The sequence below is a fragment of the Triticum aestivum genome, chromosome 5A (genome assembly GCF_018294505.1).
Source record: "Triticum aestivum cultivar Chinese Spring chromosome 5A, IWGSC CS RefSeq v2.1, whole genome shotgun sequence".
Lineage (NCBI taxonomy): Eukaryota > Viridiplantae > Streptophyta > Magnoliopsida > Poales > Poaceae > Triticum > Triticum aestivum.
The window spans coordinates 196,128,365-196,139,313 of NC_057806.1; the positions used below are offsets into that span (position 1 = coordinate 196,128,365).

General features: G+C 48.5%; 3 long non-coding RNA genes across 5 annotated transcripts; 1 reads left to right on the forward strand and 2 right to left on the reverse strand.

Annotated features, from left to right (window-relative positions):
* Positions 1-1,404: 1,404 nt before the first annotated feature.
* Positions 1,405-2,344, reverse strand: LOC123102776 (uncharacterized). The gene is made up of 2 exons (XR_006449294.1): positions 2,204-2,344; positions 1,405-2,134 (listed from the first exon to the last, which is right to left on the reverse strand). It is a non-coding gene; the product is annotated as an uncharacterized lncRNA (long non-coding RNA).
* On the forward strand, positions 1,485-3,416 carry LOC123102775 (uncharacterized). 2 transcript variants are annotated; one of them, XR_006449293.1, is made up of 3 exons: positions 1,491-1,661; positions 1,777-2,415; positions 3,298-3,416. It is a non-coding gene; the product is annotated as an uncharacterized lncRNA (long non-coding RNA). The 2 variants fall into 2 exon arrangements; XR_006449292.1 differs by lacking the exon at positions 3,298-3,416 and having other exon boundaries at positions 1,485-1,661; positions 1,777-2,466.
* A 1,576-nt stretch (positions 3,417-4,992) lies between these two features.
* Positions 4,993-8,633, reverse strand: LOC123102774 (uncharacterized). Of its 2 annotated transcripts, XR_006449291.1 has the most exons (5): positions 8,379-8,633; positions 7,726-7,966; positions 7,363-7,639; positions 5,552-7,178; positions 4,993-5,460 (listed from the first exon to the last, which is right to left on the reverse strand). It is a non-coding gene; the product is annotated as an uncharacterized lncRNA (long non-coding RNA). The 2 variants fall into 2 exon arrangements; XR_006449290.1 differs by having other exon boundaries at positions 5,552-7,639; positions 7,726-7,962; positions 8,379-8,623.
* Between the last annotated feature and the right edge of the window lie 2,316 nt (positions 8,634-10,949).

Consider the following 10,949-nt stretch of genomic DNA (forward strand, 5'->3'; position numbering starts at 1 on the left):
GGGGCGGCTCGGGCCCACGGGGGCCGGCGATGGGCCTCGCGGGCCGCAGCGGCGGAGGGCAGCGTAGGGACACGTGGCGCGCTCTGAGAGGCTCGGGGCGGCGGCGCATTTTGTCCGGCCGGACCGGACATGTCCGGCGGCGCGGGGTGGACGAAGGCTAGGGTTTCGCCCGAATTTGGAGGAGGGGTGCACGTATTTATACCTAGAAGGAGGTGGGAGTGCCTAAATGAGGTGTAGTTTTTGATCACACGATCGTGATCCGACGACGGAGGACATGGGATAGGTTTGGAAGGGTTATTGGGCCACTTTGGAGGGGTGTTGGGCTGCAACACACGCGAGGCCTTTACGGTTCCCCGGTTAACCGTTGGAGTATCAAACGGGCTTCAAATGACACGAAACTTGATAGGCGGTCTACCAGTGGTGTACCAAGGCCGCTTGGCAAATCTCGGTCCATTCCGAGAACGTTTAACACCCGCTTACGAAAAAAGGCAAAAGGGGGACGCCGGAGGATGTAGGAGTGTCGGATTGCAAAACGGACAACGGGGAAAATGCTCGGATGCATGAGACGAACACATATGCAAATGAGATGCACATGATGACATGATATGAAATGCATGACATGAATAAAATGTAAAACGAAGGCAAAACCCAACCACAAAGGGAATCTCATAACTTAGAGCCGAAAATGGCAAGAGTCGGAGTACAAATATGGCAAGTTACATCCGGGGCGTTACATTCTTCCTCCGCGGGGCGCGTCTTTCCGTTCCTATTGGCCTCATGTTGGTGTTCGCAGTGAGGCGGCGTGGGTGGCGGTGCAACTGCGTCGGCGCATGGTGGTGGACAGCGGCCTGGCTGGTCGGCTCCGGTCCGTTGGGCGGTGGGGTTGGAGTGCGGGAGAAATCCTTGTCGGTTCTTCGGCTCTAATGCCGTGACACCTGCAGATGCCATCATTCCTTCATGGAGGGTTTCGGTGATATCCATCCCCCACCTCCCTCCACATGCCGGGGGAAACCCTAGGACATGTCCGGGCAGCAGCGTCGTAGGCGTCGCATTCCTTCTTGGAGGTGTTGCTTGGTACGCGATGGTTCGGAGCCTCGGGTTGTGGTGGTTTATTTCTGGAGGGCGTAGCGGTGTCGGGTCATCCGCGCTTTGTCGAGCTGCCGTTGTTGGCATTTGTTTATTCTTCTTTTTCTTTTGGGCTTGATATACTGTTCGCCCCAGCGATCCTTGTATCGGTGTTGGTTGCTTTAGAATACAAAGCGGGGGAAATCCTTTTTTGTAAGAATACGAGGCAGTGGCTTTGGTGTTTTACGTGCGGAGCGTGTTCGAGTGGAGGGTTTTTTTTTTTGATTTTTTGCCACCAATTACTTTGGGCTTTGACAATTTGCCACTTCATAAATTCAATTGATCTAATGCCACTCTTTATATTAGACTTTGATTTTTTGCCCTCTGTCAAATGGGTCCCGCATATGATGACCAAAATAGCCATGCTCCCAGATTGACCAGGAACAGGAGAGGAGCTCTCGGTCGCTCGTCTCATCCCCTTCCTCTCGTCGACAGCAACACCAGGAGACCGCGGCGGCTACTCGGTGGCGAGTCGCGCTTGGTTGTCCTCGACGGCCGACGGTCCTTGTCGTCCGCGACAACTACATCCCGGTGAGGTGAGTCATCTCTGTCCCGCTCCCCCTCCCGCGGCGGTTACATCTGAGGTTGTGCTCTGCTATCGGCCATCATAATTCCGTGATGTGTGCTACCGCTGCTGCTTGTGCTCTGCAGTCGGCCACCGCGTTGCTGTGATGTGCGTTGCCGCTGTGGCTTCGATGACCACGGCTGCAGGGACGCGTCGTACAACGCGGCGCGGACGAACTGACCCTTCCCTTCGTCGCCTCAGACAACAACAGCTCGTCCATGGTGCTTTTGCAGGTCGTATCACGCCGTCCCCGAGCAGCATGGCCGCTGACTCCATGCAGGTCTCCGGCAGCGAGGGCCGCCGCCCTCATACTGCTCCTGCCCCGCGACGCGTCGTCTACCCTGAACCGTGGATTAACAGCACCATGCAGCCAGAGCCTGCAACTTTCTTTCTTTCTTTTTTGACGTTCTCAGAGCCTGCATCTTGGTCCATGGATGGATGCATCTGTATGAACATCATCGAGTGATTCTAAGTTCAGAACATCATTTGGACAATAATTAATCAACTCCTTACATTCTTCTCTCACTGCTGCTCGTGGTTGTGTGCTGCTACTCGTCGTTCTGTGCAAGCGTCCATGGAGACTGGAGGAGAGAACGCCAGACGAGGCAACAGGCGTGGAGGCGGGGAGAAGAGCGCCGGGAAGCCGGAGAGAGCGTCGGCCGCCGCTGGATTCATCCCGATTTGGGGAATCGTTTAGCTCTGTTTTAGTCAAACAGCCACAAAGGGTAAACCTGTCCAATGTTTTGTGTATATATTATGTCAATCATTTGCTAGTATTGTTTTTTTGAGTAAAAATGATAAAAGATCAAAGTGCAAAGAAAAGAGTGTCATCAGATCAATTACAATCTAACTAGTGGCAAATTGTCAAAGTCCAAAGAAAATGATGGCAAATAATCAAATCCCCCGAGTGGAGGAGGCAGGCAGAGCATCGAGAGACAGAGCATCAACCAAGCGCTTCATTGCAACGATAGCAGGGTCAGGCCGAGAAACGGTCAGTTTGGATCATGTCATGGCCCTCCTGCCTGGAGGCACAGCCATGCCTGGTATGGACGGCAAATGGTGGAGTTTGGGCCTCATCATATTTTTCCTAGCCCGGATTTGTCCCTGAGTCTCACAGACGGTTGTTCGGTTGTTGCCCTTGGAAAGGGTTAGTTTGGATCATGTCCTGACCCTCCTGCCTGGAGGCACAATCGTGCCTGGTGCGGACGCCCGATGGTGGAGTTTCTCTGCCTGACCAGGCTAGCGTGCAATGAAGTGTTTGGTTGATGCCTGTCCCGGTAGAGCAATGAACGTCCCATCAACACGCTTAGTACGGTTACTTTTCCATCTAGGCAGCTTTTAGACTCGTGACCGCATATCCAGGTTTCCGAATAGGTGTTCTAATCATGTGTTCCAATCATGAAAACTGAATCAGCCAGCAATTTTGTCCCTTTATTTAAATTGGCTAATTGCGTACCTCTTACTAAACGCACCGGTGTTGCATTGAAAGAATGTGACAAAATAATGAGAATGAGAAAAAGTGTTTGCACAATTGTTTATCTGGAACTACAGCATATATTAATCTAATCTAACAAACTAACAAAGAGAAACTTATGCATATACTTCAGGTTGACTGCAATTGGAACGTGCATGGCAGCACAGGAGTAGGCACAAAATCCTCCGCAAAGTTCGGCGAGGCACCACCCCTAGCCGAGCGGAGACCAGCTGCACCAACATGGATGTGCCCAGGAGCAGGCACCAACATGGATGTGCCGGCTTGCATGTCATTCTTGAGGTTGCCCAGGGTCAAAAACCAAATCACCGCCAGGCGCCAGAGCTTCAGCCACGAAAAACTCTAGCATTGTCTTTTTCAATAAAGAGTATATATTAATACCGCGAAAATACCAATTACACTCAGCCTCTAGAACACACAATGCCCTAATAAGATAACGGATGCACACAACAAAAAAGAAGAAGAAACTTAAAAAAAAATCCAGCTACAGTGTTCCAGGCCTTGCAGCAGCAGCACAACCACCACCAAGATAACACTTGATGTCCAGATTCTTCAAAAGCGACGCCTCCAAAGAGAAAACAATGCACCAACGCCGTCATCGCCCGATCGTAGATCTTGGGTTTTCGCCTCGGAGATAATTCCGCTCTCAAAAAAATGCCTTCAACAAGGCCATTGCCAGGCACAACCAATTAAGAATAGAACTTGGATTTTGACCTTGAAAGGCAAGACTTTGAACTTCACCTGTGTTGACGCCCCCACTTACATACCGCTGCTACGAATCCTGAAACTCCAAGCAAGTTCCTCAACACCGTAGGCTCCAATCACCATTACTAGTCCTCCAATCTCGGCTTCCATGACATTCTCCGCCTCCGGCCTCGCCATGGAGCTAAACATATCTCCTGGTGGCAACAGATAGCAGAGCTTCACACCGCTCGCTCCTTAATGGAGAACCATGGGCACGGCCGAATCCCACCCGATCCAGCAATCTCCAGGCATAACACACCCATGGGAGTACGCTGGCGGAGCCTTTCGGAACCCGCACCCCAGCCAGATCAGTAAGGACAGGCGTCATGCAAATCTTCGTCTTGGCGCAAGAGGAACCCTAGGACCGCCGCCTTTATTCGAGCACACTAGTAGGCCCCCACACCGCCGGTCGGAGCAACATCGGAGAAGGCAACAGCAGCGCATGACCACAAACAGTCCATGGCAGGGGGCGACTCACCACGCCACCGGAGATTGGTGCCGATGCTGTGCACCACCCGCCGCGAAGACGCCACTCCGGTGTCAGGCCACGGCTACAGGTTGCACCGCCCTTGATTCGCTGCCACCACTCCACAACCGCCCATGCCGCCGGCGCTGGCCAGGGGCATGCCAATGAAGTGGGGTGGACTCCACAACCGCCCATGCCGCCGGCGCTGGCCAGGGGCACGCCAATGAAGCGGGGTGGAGGGAACGCGGGAGGATCCTCCGGAGTCGCCCGGGCGGAGGCGACCCAGGAGGCGGCTAGGTTTCAGATGGGTCCTTCCCTTCCCTTGGCGGAGAAGGTGAGGGTCGCGAGAGAGGGGTGGAGCGGCAAGGTGAGGGTCGCGGGAGAGGGGTGGAGCGACGGCGCTGGAGGGAGTAGCAGCCAATTTACACCCGACTTGTTGAGTCAGTGATGGAGACGTCGTCGTCGGAATCGCGCTCCTGTAAAAGAAGCAACCACACACAATGCGGAATGTAACTTTCTCACTTCACAGATTGTGTAAGTAGCAACCAATTTTTTTGAGGAACTTTTTTTTTGAGGATTAGTCTCACTCGACAGATTGTATAAGTAGCAGTCAATATTTTTTAAGTCGATAAGCAATCAGATCGAACTAACAGTTTCCCAACATTGTTCCTAGAAAAAAAAACTCCCTCTATCCTAAAATAAGTGTCTTAAGCTTAGTACAATTTTGTGTTTGCTCAAAAAAAGCTTAATACAACTTTATACTAGAGCTAGTACAAAGTCGATAAGCAATCAGACCGAGGGAGTAGCAGCCTATCAATCTTAAAATGCAACCCCTATACTAAACAGGAAGGTCATTCCAATATGATGTATGTGAGAAAATTGAGACCAAGGCCGTACGGAAGTCAAGAATGGGACCAGGAAACTTCTGGGTTGTCGAGGAGATGTTACTTTCTCTAACATTAGTGACACTGATCCTAGTGAGAATAACTGTCAAGGAGTATGAGGAGAGGGGCCAATCTTTAGTGCCTTGGTGGCCCTTTCTTTCTGGCTCGTCACCCCTGAGGTTCCCTGTAACAAAAGTGGAAAACATGGTACCCTTTTAACAACTGGACAGCGATTTATTTGAAAGCACAAATATGAGGGCTTGTTACAATGATACCTGAGCGCGTGTCCAAGTTATATTTAAGAAGTCGATAGGCAATCAGACCGAACTAACAGTTTCCCAACATTTCTGCATCAAGGTTAGTAACATAAGTGATATCAATTAGAACCCTTTAGGTAGTTCCCTGTAACTGTTCACGCAAAACTAGACTAACAGCCTTATATGCCATGAGCTCCCAAGTACAAAAGCAATATTGTACACATATATACTTTGTTTTCATAGGGCTGATAAATTGAAGAGATTAAGTTTTTCGTAGCAATACTTGTACACATAGATACTTGTGTTGAACTATGTACTTCGTTGCTACTTTGTTTAATAAAATGGACGTGTGCATCACCTGATGCAGAACCCGTGGGTAAAACCTCCTTCTAGAAAAAAATCAATCACATCGAAGTAGATGAACACATGTGCTCAACAAAAATTTAGCCAAAGACACATCGATTGTTGGTGCTGGTACTGGTAGTATAAACTCTTTTAAGTGAAGGCCTAAGCCAAAAAAAAAAAGATGCTGGGCAGTGGCACAAGTTGGGATAAACCAGGCAGGTGGGAGGGCCACGTGGAGGAAACCAGCTGCCGCCTGCCAAGGAAAACAGCCCAGGTGGTGTGTCGTGTGTACACCGACAGCCGAGAAGCAGAACGTGCTAAAAATTAGAAGTAAAATGTGGCACAATTTCCTTTAAATGGGTTAAAACGGATGAAAATCTCTTAAATAGAGTAATTCCTGTCAAAAATGTCACAGGAAGGGGTATAAACCGGAATTTATTATACATAAGACAAACTTCATTTGGAAGCAAGAAAAGGCATCAACAGAAAGTATATGGAATAGTGTTTCCAACTCTAATTAACCAACTTCAAAACCTACAAAACTGGTCACTGAACAAACACGTTATATCCCCAAAGATGCAGAGTAGAAAAATTTAGCAGTTTCAGTTTTTCCTGGAAATCTGATTCTTTGTTTTTTTAGGAACAAGTTGATTCTTGTATGAACAAAATATATTGTCGACGTCCTATAGAAGATCCAGATAGTGGTGTTGTGCTAACCAACGACGCGTACCCTACCTTAGGGAACATGTGTCACCTCTATAAGTATAGAAAAATATACAGGTCTTGCAACCCTTTCCTTTGTATCAGACCTTCCCTCTTTCTTTCGCTTGGCATGCTAGTTCTTAGAAGTTATACCTTTAGGTGTGCCTTGCTGCAGCACATTGGAACCCTTCTGTGCTTGATGAACAACCAACGATGCTTGATCTCATCCCCTAACTCGGAGTAAAGGTGAAAATGGACATGTACACAAACTCTATTAAATAAGACTAGTGGAGCATGTCATGTGCCATGAACAAACTTACCGGCAGAACTAATGAATCATACTTTTATCATTCTTTCTATGCATACTTTTAACAGTTCCAATTCTGCCTCCCTGTTTTCGAGCAATAGCTTGGTTTTGCTTTTCCTTGAAGCAACTTTGAGAGACAAAAGTTCAGAATTTTTGGCATCATATTGTCATCCAACAATATATTTTCATGTTTGAGATCTAAGTGAATAATACAATTCGTGTGAAGATAAGGTAAATCCTTGCAAATTCCTTGATTATTTGTTAGCGCTTTCTTCATGCAGATTAATGCGTCTACAAAAAGAAAAAGGAAGTTCCATATTTAGGATAATTGAAGCTTTTAATCTTCATAAGCACTACATAATAGACAATAATGTAGTGAGTAATTTCAAATTGTATGTGTGAGGTGCTTGAAATAGATATATTTTTCTTGAACAATAAAAGATGGAATGCAATGTTGCGTCCCACATGATCTTACCTATCATATTGACATGAAGACCTCATATAGGTAGATACTCACAAGCAGAGCAGTGGTGCTTATTCATCTGTCTTCACAGATTTTTTGGATGTATCTTTCCATATTTCATTATGTGTGAACACAATATCTCAGCATTCAAACAATATATTTGTGCTATGTCTTTATCCGTTCAACCTCACTTCTTCCCATTCATATGTGTGTTCGAGAATATTCTCACTTCTTCTCATTCATATGCGCGTTCGAGAACTTCATTGTGAATATCATATGCACAATCATCCTGCAGTTGCAATATGCCTTATCAGTATCAACTTGAGCTTCAAAATTAACCGTGGTTATGAACGAGACAGCCAAAAGTTATCATACCTGAATGTAGAGAGCGCTATCAAATAATCAAAGGAATTTGCGGGGGTTTACATTATCTTCACGAGAGCCGAATTTTTCACTTAGATCTCAAACCTGAAAATGTATTGCTCGATAACAACACGGTGCCAAAAATTACAGACTTTAGCCTCTCAAGATGCTTCGAAGAAAAGATTAAACCTAGGTCAACTATCACTTCAAAGTTCCAGTAGCATGCTCTCCAGCTCATTTCTCCTAGTTCTAGCTTCAAAATAAGAGTAGAAGTGTTAGTTATGAGGGACCCAACTCCTAGTTACTCAAGTAATCATGAAGGGCAGAATTATAGCCTCTTGTGTGACAGTGTTCACATCAATAACAACATAGGTAGAAAGAATGGTAAACGACGGCAATTTTTTGGCAATAAGCAGGACGACTATTGTGCGCAGAAAGCATGTGTGGAGTAAATCGATAATATTTTTTTTGAAATCTAATAAAAGCGCAGCAAAACTAGTGGTGAATAAACATGGGAGATTAGATGTGCGATGAGGAACTTAACAGTGAAAAACTCGAAGCTAAGTTATCGACCATGGAGAAGAGCATATGCATATGCAAAAGCACCCAACCTAATTATCAGGCGATTGTCAAGGAGGGAAAGAAGATAGCTTCGTGTGACTTACCTATGAGCTTCAGATCTCGAAAGGACTTGTGAGCACGGTAGTCTGAGAGTGAGAGACGAGGGTGGTGAGATCTGGATCCGGCGTCCAAATATGTAGAGGAGATTAGCACAGCTAACAAGGACTTAACTATGCGGGAATCCTGCTGCTTTGGTCTGTTTTAACTTGTCTGCCGTCCGTCCACTCTATGCAGATCAGAGAAATAATTAGGGAAACGTTTCATAACGGCGTGCCGGCCGAACCAACGATTCGGCCGGTCGCTCACCCACGCGGACGCCATGTAACACAAGGGCCCGCACGCAGTCGTCTTTCCCCTATCCTCTTCTCCACACATATCTCATCCGCGCATGCTTCGTCTCTGAATTTCTCTTCCCCATCTTCATCTCCGCGGACTTCTCTGCCTCTCTCCTTGTCCTGCCTCCGGCGAGCGTCGCGGCTTTTCCGGCAAGGACAACACGGCATGGCGGGGACAGAGGAGGAAGCACGCCGGGGAGCTGAAACTGGTGGACGAAAAAGCTACATCCGGCTACGCGTGAGCTGCAATTTCTCTCCCCCGTCTCTATCTCCGCGGACCTCTCTGTCTCTCTCCTCGTCCTGCCTCCGGCGAGGGCCATGGCTTCTCCGGCGAGGACAACACGGGAGGACGGGGACAAAGGAGGAAGCACGTCGGGAAGCTGAAAACGGTGGACAGGAAAGCTACAACCGTCCACAAAAAAGCGACAACCATCCACCAGAAAAGCTACAACCATCCACACCAGATGTTGGAGCCGGCCAGAGTTGGAGCTACAACCAGCAACTTTTGTTGCTATAACCGACCACACCAGATGCTGTAATCGGACATTTTTTTTTGCTACAACTGATGTGAGCAACAACTGTGGCAGTTATTTTTGCTGGAACGGGCATCTAGATTTGCTGGAACCAGTGATAAATTTTGCTACATCCGTGATGAGTGGGGGCGCGAAGGTGAGCTGTGACCGGCGGCCACAGAAAAAAACTACAACAGTATTCTAGAGCTACAATGGTGATGCACGGGAGTTGCAACCGTGGTTTTGTTTTGCTACTACGGGCAACCAATTTGCTGCGTCGGTGACAGCGAGACGACATGGCCGCCGACATGTCGTGCCGCAACCAAGCGAGGGGAGTTGTAAACCATGGCCACAAGAGCTGGAGGTCCAGTGGAGCTACAAGGCGACCCCTGCGGCTGGGATGTTGCAACCGTTGTCCGGCGAGCTGGAACCGCGATGCAGTGGAGCTGCAAGGGGAGGGAGCAACCTCTTGATATTTCGGATGATGCACCTGTGGACCGGCGGAGCGAGATCGATGCTGGAACCAGTCCGACGGAGCGTCGGCGATGCTACTCCCCGAAGTTGCGGTGGTCACCACCGACAGTGCAGGAACTTTTCATCAAGGATGCTGGAAACGCCCTGTGATGCCCCCGATTCAATCGTACGCTAATCATACACGCAAACGTGTACGGTCAAGATCAGGGACTCACGGGAAGATATCACAACACAACTCTACAAAAAAAATAAGTCATACAAGCATCATATTACAAGCCAGGGGCCTCGAGGGCTCGAATACAAGAGCTCGATCCTAGACGAGTCAGTGGAAGCAACAATATCTGAGTACAGACATAAGTTAAACAAGTTTGCCTTAAGAAGGCTAGCACAAACTGGGATACAGATCGAAAGAGGCGCATGCCTCCTGCCTGGGATCCTCCTAAACTACTCCTGGTCGTCGTCAGCGGGCTGCACGTAGTAGTAGGCACCTCCCGAGTAGTAGTAGTCGTCATCGACAGTGGCGTCTGGCTCCTGGACTCCATCGTCTGGTCGTAGCAATCGGGTATAGGAAGGGGGAAAAAGGGGGAGCAAAGCAACCGTGAGTACTCATCCAAAGTACTCGCAAGCAACGAGCTACACTACATATGTATGCATTGGTATCAAATGGAATAAGGGTATCGTATGTGGACTGAACTGCAGAATGCCGGAATTAGGGGGATAGCTATTCCTATCGAAGACTACGCTTCTGGCCACCTCCATCTTGCAGAATGAGAAGAGAGTAGATGGTAAGTTCACCAAGTAGCATCGTGTAGCATAATCCTAACCGACGATCCTCCCCTCGTCGCCCTGTTAGAGAGCAATCACCGGGTTGTATCTGGCACTTGCAAGGGTGTGTTTTATTAAGTAACCGGTTCTAGTTGTCATAAGGTCAAGGTACAACTCCAAGTCGTCCTGTTACCGAAGATCACGGCTATTCGAATAAATTAACTTCCCTGCAGGGGTGCACCACATAACCAAACACGCTCGATCCCATTTGTCCGGACACACTTTTCTGGGTCATGCCCGGCCTCGGAAGATCAACACGTCGTAGCCCTACCTAGGCACAACAGAGAGGTCAGCACGCCGGTCTAAATCCTATGGCACAGGGGTCTGGGCCCATCGCCCTTTGCACACCTGCATGTTGCGAACGCGGCCGGAAGCAGACCTAGCCTAGCAGGCGTTCCAGTCCAATCCGGCGCGCGCCGCTCAGTCGCTGACGTCACGAAGGCTTCGGCTGATACCACGACGTCGAGTA